Source organism: Microtus pennsylvanicus, chromosome X, assembly GCF_037038515.1.
Source record: "Microtus pennsylvanicus isolate mMicPen1 chromosome X, mMicPen1.hap1, whole genome shotgun sequence".
Taxonomy (NCBI): domain Eukaryota; kingdom Metazoa; phylum Chordata; class Mammalia; order Rodentia; family Cricetidae; genus Microtus; species Microtus pennsylvanicus.
In genome coordinates, this window is record NC_134601.1 from 76,239,574 (window position 1) to 76,250,509 (window position 10,936).

Consider the following 10,936-nt stretch of genomic DNA (forward strand, 5'->3'; position numbering starts at 1 on the left):
ATACTTTCAAAGTTGACTTTTATTCTTCCAGAACATACAAAGTTATGCTGTTGTTTAGATGATTCTTTTCCTGTTTTATTTTAACAAAATGTTATTACTATAATTTTCCCTCAAAGAACTTTTTTCACTTCTTTCCATGAGTTTTATATGTTTAAGAAACTTCTGAGTCGAATTGGCAAGATAGCTCAGTAGGCAAAGTAGCTTGTCTTGTAAGTATGGTGACTTGAGTTTGATCCTTGGAAGAAACCTGGCCACTTGAGTTCAACACCTAGAAACCACATACATATGAAAGGAGTGAAATGACTCCACAAAGTTGTCCTCAACATCCATATACATGCTGTGACACATACACACACACATAAAAACACACTTAAAGCATTTTTAAAAATAAACTCTTGTATTAAGAAAAATTAATATTATGTTGAAAGATTTGTACTGTCCTCTTTTACAATTAGTTTGCTTTTCTATGTTTACTTATTAGTGTGATATGAGGCTGTTTGGGTTTCCCAGAGCACTGATTCCCCATGTCTCAGAAATATTTAAGAGTCAGTATTTTCTCACTAATCCATAAAGCAGTTATGTATAGATAAAATGTCCAATTATTCATAGAAATGTTTCAGGATTTTGTTGTTGTTGTGTATCCATGATCATTAACTTACTGTCTTAGCAATTCCTCCCATTTTCTTCTTTATGAACACTATGGCTGTTTCTTGCCATCATTACATCCAGGAAAAATGACAGAATCAGCTTGTTAAATTCATAAAAAAAGATACTGTAAACACACTCTACCTATGTATGGATTTAGGGAGTTAGTATCTTTAAATAACATTGTCTCCATATCCTTAAACATGTTACATATTTTTAATGTGTGTTTGCGTGTATATATGCTCATTTGTGCTTTCATTAATTTCTCTACTACTGTGATGATACAGTGAGAGAAGAGCAATTTGTGGGAAAAACTGTTTCACAGTACAATTATAATCCACTGTGGCAAGGAAGTCATATCTTCAAGACCTTGAAGGAACCGTTTACATTAATTCACAATCAAGAACTAGAGAGCAACAAATGCATGCATTTTAGTGTTCAGCTCAAATTCTTCATTTTATAAAGTCCTGGACTACCTGCCCAAGCAATGATGCCACTAACAATTAAGATGAGTCTTCCTAGTTTAAGCTTTTAAAAAAAAAATCAAGCAATCTCCACAGCCATGCCCAGGGACTAATTTGCCAGATACTTATAGACTCTGTCAAATTGACAGTTAACACTGACCACCATCATGTGGGGGGCAAGGTTAGTTATGCATAGGGGAAGATGGTTGCGTGTGTGAGGCCAGAGGTGGATGTTGAAAATCTTCCTCAATAGCCTCTGTTAATTATTCTTTTGAGATAGAATCTCTCACTGAAGTCAGAGCTTATTGATTAGCTTGAGTGTATGGTCAACTAGACCCAGAATCTCTCCGTCTCTATCTCTCCAGGATTGGTATTAAAGTCACATAATGCTGTGTCCAGCACTTTATGTGGCTGTTGGGGATCTGAACTCAAGTGTTGCAAACACTTTACTAAGCCATCTTCTGGTCTTGCTACATATCAGTTTTTTAAGTTGGAAAAATCTATCTATCTATCTATCTATCTATCTATCTATCTATCTATCTATCTATCTATTTATTTATCTATCTATCTACACACTTATGAGAGACAGAGAGAGAGGGGGGTTACATTTTGTGAAGGCATTTTACAAGCATTTCTTTTGTCTCTCATAATACATTTCTCCTTTCCTTCTCTCTTCCCCTCCAATAGTGTTCCCATTCCCTCTCTCATTCAGGGTGTTTTATTCTATAAATATTGTTCCACACACATATGTGTGTATATAATATATGTATATATTTAACTACTTAATCATTTAGTGTTGCTGGCATGTTCAAGCATTTAAGGTTTACCACTAGAGATTGAATGACCTGTTACAGGGTTCATCCCAGAAAAGAACTGTATATCTTAATATTATTGTAATATATAAGATTTCTAAATTTACATTAGATTTATTCCCAAAAGTATAGACATCTACTAAATAGGACATATTTATCTCATTTATTGTTTGATACTGTTTGAAATAACCAATTTTTTAAAATTCAGAAACATGTCACTAATTTAATACAACTAATTTATCAATTTAGACTTTCTAAAATGAAAATTGTATCAATGTACGAGATTACAGTTTATTTTCTCCTTTCCAAACCTTATGCTTTTAAACTCACTCTTATTTTACTATGTTAAAATATTGAATTGAAATAATATTGAATAATGATAGTAATCATTTTTGTCTTGTTTCATGATATGAAAAAAGTCTCTGGTCTTATTGTAAAATACAAAAGCTTATGTACTTGTTAGGGTTTTTAAATGAATATTGACAACTTGATTATGCAAGTTTACTCCCGAGACAATGAGATTACTCAGCAGGTAAACATGTTTGCCACCATGCTTGATAATCTGAGCTGGAATTTTCAGAACCCACACAGTGGAATAAAAGAACTGACTCCTGCAGTTTGTCTTCTGACCTCCACACTCACATAGATACACATCACAACACACACATGCATAAACATGCTAAATAAATTAATAAAAATTTAAGTTTAAATATTATTTCTCTACTGAGTTTTATTTTTATCCACAAACATTCAATTATATTTGAAGTTATTAGTGTCAAGATTATGTATGTATAATATTAAATATACTTGCATTCTAGAAATAAACCAGGTTACTCATGATATATTATTTTTATATATTGCTGTATTTGGTTTATATTTCACTTAAGAAATTTGTATTTATATTCATGAATGATTATTATCTTTCCTCATGATGGATCCTGTATCACTGACATCTCATCCCCATAAAATGAGTTCAGTAGAACCGGGCAACGGTGGTGCATGCCTTTAAGTTCAGCCCTTGGAAGACAGAGGCAGGCAGGGCTCTGTGAGTTCAAGGCCAGCCTGGTTTACAAGAGCAAGTTCCAGGACAGCTATGACTTTTATACGGAGAAACCCTGTCTTTAAAAACTAAAAAAAGTTCAGTAGTGTTGCATATTTTTCTTAGATTTCATGTAATAATAAAATTGATTCTGCAAAAATATTTTTGGAAATTACCATCTCATAGATATAAGCATGGAATAATTTTGTAGAAAGTAAATTGACAGCCATCTAGTTTTATTAATGTCATAATACTATTCAGATTTCCTTCTTTCTATTTTGAAAAACAGGGAGAAATGGCCTATTTCTTCAACATTTTCAAAAATACTGCCATAAAATTATTATTCACTAAAAATTTCCCTTTGAAATATCTATAGTATAGCAATAATTTCTTCAATGTTTGGTAGTTTTTTGAATTTACAGATTCTTTTTAAAATAATTTTATGGCTTACCACACCAAAGTCTATATTCAACAAAATTCTCTAATAACCCCAGACCATAATACATAAACATTTTTAGCTCTTCTTTTCTTTTCAAATGATATTATTGAGTAGATATATTTATTATTTTCTATATTTGGATATTATGATTAAGGAAATATAGACGTCAAAATTGAGCTCTAACATAAACTGTGGGCTTTAGTGGATTCAATTAAAATAGAAGTATCACTCTGGTATTCATGAGAAAACAGGAAATATGAGGTAAATATCCATACTTTCTGTTTTCTCTCTCACCTTTTTTGTAAATATTGAATTGCTCTAAGAAAAAAAAAAATCTCAGAAAATTGAAACCCACACATGATTCTATAATTACTGCTTTAGAAAGTCAGTATTTGTTTAGATTTATCCACAATATCCATAATACACTACTTTCTTGTCATATTCTTTGTTTTTAAGTGTAATCCTGGAGATTATACATTTAAAAACATATTTGACTTGTGTGTGTGTGTGTGTGTGTGTTTAAGGCTTGTTTGCCAGAAAGTTCCTGTGAAGTTCAGAATACAATTTTCAGTGGTCAGTTCTCTTGTTATACTGTATGTTCTTGGAAGAAGGCTATGAAACTTTCATGGATGGCAAACATTTTTATCCACTGGTCCATCTTGTCTTGGGATCTTCAAGTATCATTTATTTTCAGCTTATAGAATATTCCTTAGTTTTTGGCTTTCTTCTTGAGAGTTAGTTGCTTTTTTCTTCTTATTTTTATTGTTAACCTATTAATTTTACGCTCTCAAAAGAGATTTTTACTCTTTTTTTTTACAATTCTAGATTGGACCAATTTGATTTATTTTTCCAGAATAGTTAGTTTTTTATTACATTTTTGTTGCCATACATAATGCATACATCAGTATATGTAAGAAGCCACAATGGCTTCTTAGATATTTTGCTGAGATCAGTTATAGTTTGCTTGCCACTTTCCTTAAGATGATATTTATTTTGAAGACTTCTCTTAATGACTTTGTCTTTTATGGTTTTCTGTTTTATTATCATATATTTAGTTCGATATGGATGATTTTTTTTAATCTTTTTTGATCCTTTAAGATTTTGGAAATTTGGTGTGATCTTGTTTTGCTTTTTGAGACAGAATAGTCTTGAATTTACAGAAATCCACCTGCCTATGCCTCCTGAGTGCTGGTATTAAAGGTGTGCACCACCACTACCCAGCTATGTGTTCTTTATGTTACTTTGTTATCTCTTGATGTATATTTATCTTAACTCCCAAAATATATTCAATTGTATTTATTTTCCTCTCAAATTAATGTATTTTTAGGTGTTTTGACCTTCAAGTATTTCAAAACTGACTTTTGTATATCTTGCCATTTATCAAATCTTCCAGGTCAGTTTATTTCCTTAGTGATGTGGGATTTCCCTCTGTATGCTGTGATAACTGTAAATTAAGAACTGCTTTGAGCCCATAGCAGAGCAGGGTGGGCAGAGCAGATTGTGAAGGACTGGACTGGATGCTGGGAGAAAGAAGGGCAGAGTTAGGGAGAAGCCATGGATCCACCACCTGAGACAGATGCTGGGAATTTTAGCTAGTAAGCCACAGCTACGTGGCGATATACAAGATAATAAAGATAAATTAGTTTAGTATATGAGTTTATCCAGAAATACACTTAAGGTATTGGCCAAACCGTATTGCAAATAATACAGTTTCTGTGTGATTATTTCAGGTTTAAGCTACCTGGGTAGCTGGGAACCAACAAGCAGCTCCTTACAACAAATAAAGACACAGAGTACAACAGATTGACACCAACATGGCAAACTAAAATCAACTTGAAAACCTGAGAGAGCTTAATTCTAAATACAAGAATACAGTGTTTAACACAGCTTCTTGCTCTTTATTGGCAGTGTGCCACAGCTCCTTTAAGAGAGGCTTTCCTGACTCAGCAGCAACAGAAAAAAAGCCATGCCATTTTGAAATGCAGGCTTCTGGGCTGTGCTGCCAGTGTGATCTCTGGCTCTTTCAAAAGATTGAGAACTTTGATGGGATTTGTGAGCAATGGGCTATGACTTGCTTGGTGGCAACATGGACCATCTATGTGCCTAGAGATGGGTCACTGAAGGTGGAAATCAGCTTTGCCATGCTGGGCTGTAACCATATATACCATAGTAATGGTGCAGCTTAAGTTTTAAGAAGTGCTTAGCATTTTAAAAAGCACTCTTGGGCAGTAAAGAATTACAGATATGCAATAAAGACAAATCCATATGAATCATAGTGTTGGATAAATGTACGTAGGCTTAGAAGAGAAAAGAAAAATAAGCTGTGTAAAAATGGAAAAATTATAGAGAGTCTGGATTGTGTATATGATTATGTTATCCTTGAATTTTTTGACTTTGAATGAGCTAAGTACAGAGAGACATTTCATTGGATGGGCTGCTAAGCTAAGCCAGCATGTATATTATATATTCAAAATTTGGGTCTAAGAATATGTTGCTTTGGAAAAGAGGTTCTTTTCTTGTTTCCACAGAGGATCAGAACATGTGGATTTCTCCCAGACTGGTATGGTTTGATTGAATAAGACCCCTTGAACACCCCTCAAAAAATTACTTTGCCCAATAAACAGCAGGAAGAAGTTTGGACAGAACTGTGCCCACATTACCAAATATTGCCTATAAAGGTTTATCTACATTTAAAGGGGGAATATGCTATAGAGACGGAAGCTTTGCATTGGTATGGATCTTGGCTTATTGATACAAATTTAAGGTCAATTTTGTTGTATGTATATGTATTTCTGATCTTGATTAAGGTATTGTGTTTGTGTAGCTCATTTAAAAATATAATGTATAATTAAGAAATATAAGTTAATAGATACTCATCTACAATAGTCAAGCTTGTAGTCATGCTAGATTTTCTAGATGTATAGAGATATATTTCAATTAGATGGGTATTCTTCAAATCTTTCAGAAACCTTCAGAATATGGCATTTAAAAATGTTTTAATAACTTAGAAATGTTCATGACAATGAGACACTCCTGCTCCTGGCAGCGCCAATTACCTCAAGAGGAAGATGGGCATTGAAGAGGCTCCTTATGGAATTTGTTAGCCATTTGGGCAAGAAACTGTTCCTGCCTGGACTGCTGAACTAGACATGTAGGACCCACAGAGAAATGATTGCTGAAATTGCCTAAAGGTGAGACAATCCTTTGGGGTTCTTGCTTCATGAAAGAGTCTGCCAGACATTCTTCAGGACACAGAAGAAAATGAATGACAAACAGCCAATATAGGCGGAACTGCCTTTAAAATTTCCTGTTTTGTGGAAAAGTCTGCTGGACACTATGGGCCTGTTAGACGAAGATGGATGCCCCAATAATGCAGAAGAAATTTGGATGATTGCTCAGGTAGCTAATTGTCTTTGTCATATATTGCTCAACTTGGAAGCTGCTTGATTATACTTCTTGCCTGCTCAAGTAATATTAACTCCCTTCTCAGGTCTTCAATGGGGTTGAAGATGAGATAGTTGTAATAACTGTCCTCTTATGGTCTAGCCAAGCCATTTCCTATACAAGACTTAGACTCCTTAGGATAGAATGTTTATTAAAACATTTAGCATACGTTCCTTGCTTAACATTGTTTATGCTGGTTGTAATTCTAATCTTATACTTGATATCTGTTCCTAGTGTATATAGTTTTGTATTGGGTTTGGAATTCTCTTATTTAAACAAATGGGGGAGGTGCTGTGGCTGCATATTCTGCTCCTTCAGCCAATAGCCTTTAAGATACCAGCCCACGTGGGTGTGGTCTCTTATACTATTTATGCTGCTATAAAGCACACGTCCGGCCTCTCTTTTCAGGCTGCATAATTAGGTTGCTGTTCCCCGTTCCAGCAGAGGATTGTGGTCTGTGAGACTGTAACAATGAATGGGGCCTATTTGTTGGGGTTTCTGTCCCACCCAGTTCCCACAGCTGGCAAGCTCCAAAGAAAATCACACAGAGACCTCTATAAACTAAAAAGCTGATTGGCCCATTTGCTCATGTTACTTATTAGCTCTTGTAGCTTATATTAACCCATTGTTTTAATCTATTTTGGTCATATGTCTCAGTACCGTTTTTAGCTGGCAGATCATATCCTGTTGCTTCAGTGGTCTGGGCAGGAGTGGGAGGAATCAACTTCTTCCTTCCCAGAATTCTCCTGTTCTCATTGCATCATTTCTACTTCCTATATTTTCTATATTTTCTGCCTGGCCAATCAGTGTTTACTTAAAACATGATTGACAGAATATAGACAATTCTCCTGCACCATGAGACTTTATTTATTTATTTATTTATTTAGGGGTAGTCTCATGGTGCAGGAGAATTGTCTGTATTCTATTATTCTCATTTCTATATTAGTGTGGGATTTCTTTTCAGTGTCCTTCTTCACCTTAGTTTCTCTAAAACTTTTATTTGTGAAATTGTTCTTTTAGTACTCTGAATGTGGTAACCAAAGTTGTTCTTAACTGTTTAAGATTTGAAAACTATTACTTTCCAACCATCTTTAACTCTTGATGTCTGGGTTTATTATCTTTATTTCACTTATTGTCCTTGAACAATTAAGTGAGAATATTTTACAACAAACTTGACTTTATTCAGAGTTTTCATGTTTTTGTGTGAGTGGAAAAAATCTGTTACAGTATCAAAATAAATGTATTGGTTGGTGTTTTCTCAGTAACTCAAGTGAAATACCATTGGATTACATGGAACAATATATTTCTGGTACACTCTGACCCTTAATTATCTATACTTGAGAGTTGAGATTAAAAAACACAAAATTTCCTAGATTGTCAAATACTCTCAGGCTTATGCAGCTTCTTTGCTCTTCTTACCACTTTGAATTTTCCCTTTCCATTCAAATTTCCTGTTAGTTCCTGCATAATTTTAACAGTTCTTTATTGGTGCTCCTGAATATTTTTAAGCGAAGAGTTGATCCAGAATTTTAGTTCTGTTCAAGAAGGTTGAAATTGGAAGTGTACCATCTACTTACTAAAATAGAACTCCTTTCTTCACATTTTTGTTAAGTTCATCTATGTATGCATTTATGCTCTTATTTTCCTATCATTTCTGAACCACTGAACCATCTCTCCAGCCTGTTTTTCACAATTTCTATGTATAGTTTAGTGAGACAAATTTCACATTTCTGATTGTAATTTAAGAAATGAATGTCTGTTAGGACTTTTTGTGGTGACTTCTGCTGTGATCCTAGCACTGGTGGTTTTGTATGTTCCAGAGTAGGATTGTGAGGATTAGAAAAGTTGGATAACAGAAATTAGAGATAAGAAAGAAACATAGAAACACAGGATAGTATTAGGAGGGCAAGTCAACACATCCTGAATGCTAAATTCTTGGTTTTGAGTTCTGAATTTGCCTGCTTTTATTTTTCATACACTTTTGTACCCCAATACAAAATGGGAGAAGACGGCAAAAGACTACTTTAACATGATTCAAAGAACAACCAGAAGCTGTTTGATCCAATATTTGAGACATAAAGCCATTAATTCTTGAGAAAATTATTTGATGCTTGGGGCAGTGAAAACACCCTAGACCAGGTACCCTGCAGGCATCCACTCCCTAAACCAAACCTCCTATTTCAAAAAAATAAGTAAAGTGTGCTCAAATTCTCTGACCTTTGATAAGGGTGGAGCACATCCACTTCTACAGGCCATCTGAATGTCCAAAACACTGTCCTAGGTCGTGGTGGGTAGCCACACTTGTCAATAACTTTGAGTGAGCAGAATAAACTCAAATTATCTGACCTTTAGACAATGTGGAATAGGCTTACATTTTTGGGTCACCACCAAATTCTCCTGTTCATTGTGTGAGTGTTCCAATTACATTTGCAGATGTTTTTCAAAAAAGATTTTTCAATTAGTCAAGACAAACTGTCTGAGCCTTGGCCTCCAGCTTGTTCCTTCAACCCAGTGCACTGCAGTATGTACTTGTAATCTGTCTACTTTTTCTTTAATTCTTACTCTCCAGCAGATGTTTTTGTGGTGCTATGTACTATGTACTTAACTCAGGGACCTCATATGTCAGCCAGATTATCTTTCACCAAGATGCACACTCAGTCCTAACAAAATTTGTTTATGTTTTCCACATCTTTTCCTTTCTTACCATTGCTTTGGGAAGCTATTTATTATGCCTAATTGTATGTTTTTGAGTACACTATTTTGTTTTAATCATTGTCATTATTTCTCTTCCTATGTAGTATAATGCTACATATAGGTGGGTGGCATTGTGGTGGTAGTAGAGCAGTTTAAGCATTTAATTTATGTTCTACAGCTTGGAAATTTTAAATTACTAGGTTTAACTATTGTTAAGAGATAACTTCATGATAGTTGAATAATTTGTCATATTTTATCAATAATGTACCAGATAGAAGTTTATAAATATTTCTATAATTTACTCCTAATAGTTCAGCACTTTTCATCTTTTAATAAAATTAAATTTTTTTCTTATACAATACATTCCATAGTGGGCTTTAATTTCAATCATTGCTTCATTTAATTTTCTTGTTTCTAGAAATTTCTGAACACATTTTTGGAGTGTCAAAAATATTCCTGTTTTCTTTGTTAAAATGTGATATTATTTTTTAAACAAAATTATGGATTTTAATGCATCATCATCTATTATAAGATATATTTCAGATGATGATATAACTCAGATAAAATAATCTCATACATCAAATGTGGACATTAAAGCTAAATAGTTTCTATATATTATAGTCACTCCATAAATTTAAAAATCCAGCCACTTAGAAAATAATAATTCTTAATCTAATTTTATATGATTTTTTTATAAAGTTTTCCACACTTACGGGAAATTTTCCTTGTGCTTTTTTTTTAAGTATGAGCACTACATTCTTATGAAATAAAGAATAACTATGTCTACTTTCCTTCTGTACTTCTATATTTTAAGTTTTCTGTAGGTCATTATCTACTCATATTAAAAGTTTAATACTGTCTTAAAACTTAACATTTGTCATAGACATTAAAATGATACCGTTTTGGAGAGGTACTTTCAGAATAAAATCACTTAAGACTTTAAATACACATATTCCGCCACTGAAAAGTAGACAAAATTAATCTTTTCTTCCATCTCTTTCTCCCTATTATCTACTCTTGTTCATTTTCTGTTCCTTTCATTATCTGTGTCTATCATGTCTTTCCCACATACTAATTCAATAAAAGACTTGTTCATGTTACATTTTCCCACAGTGTCAAATATCAATAAATGAACTAATTCATATTCTTTTTTCTTTCTCTACCCACACTGGATGAAGGTGTCAATCCCAGACACAAACAGGTCACAAACGTAGAGCAATGATTACTGAGTGAATGGCTCCATTTCCCACAGGAACGAGAAACCTCTAATTTTTTTTATAAGTCTCTAGTGATGTCAACTAATTCTTGAGACCCCAACTATTCTGAGTCTAATAGGCAGGAGTGTCACGTGTCACACTTTCTGACATTGCAACAAGATGTGGTCTACAAAATTCACTCT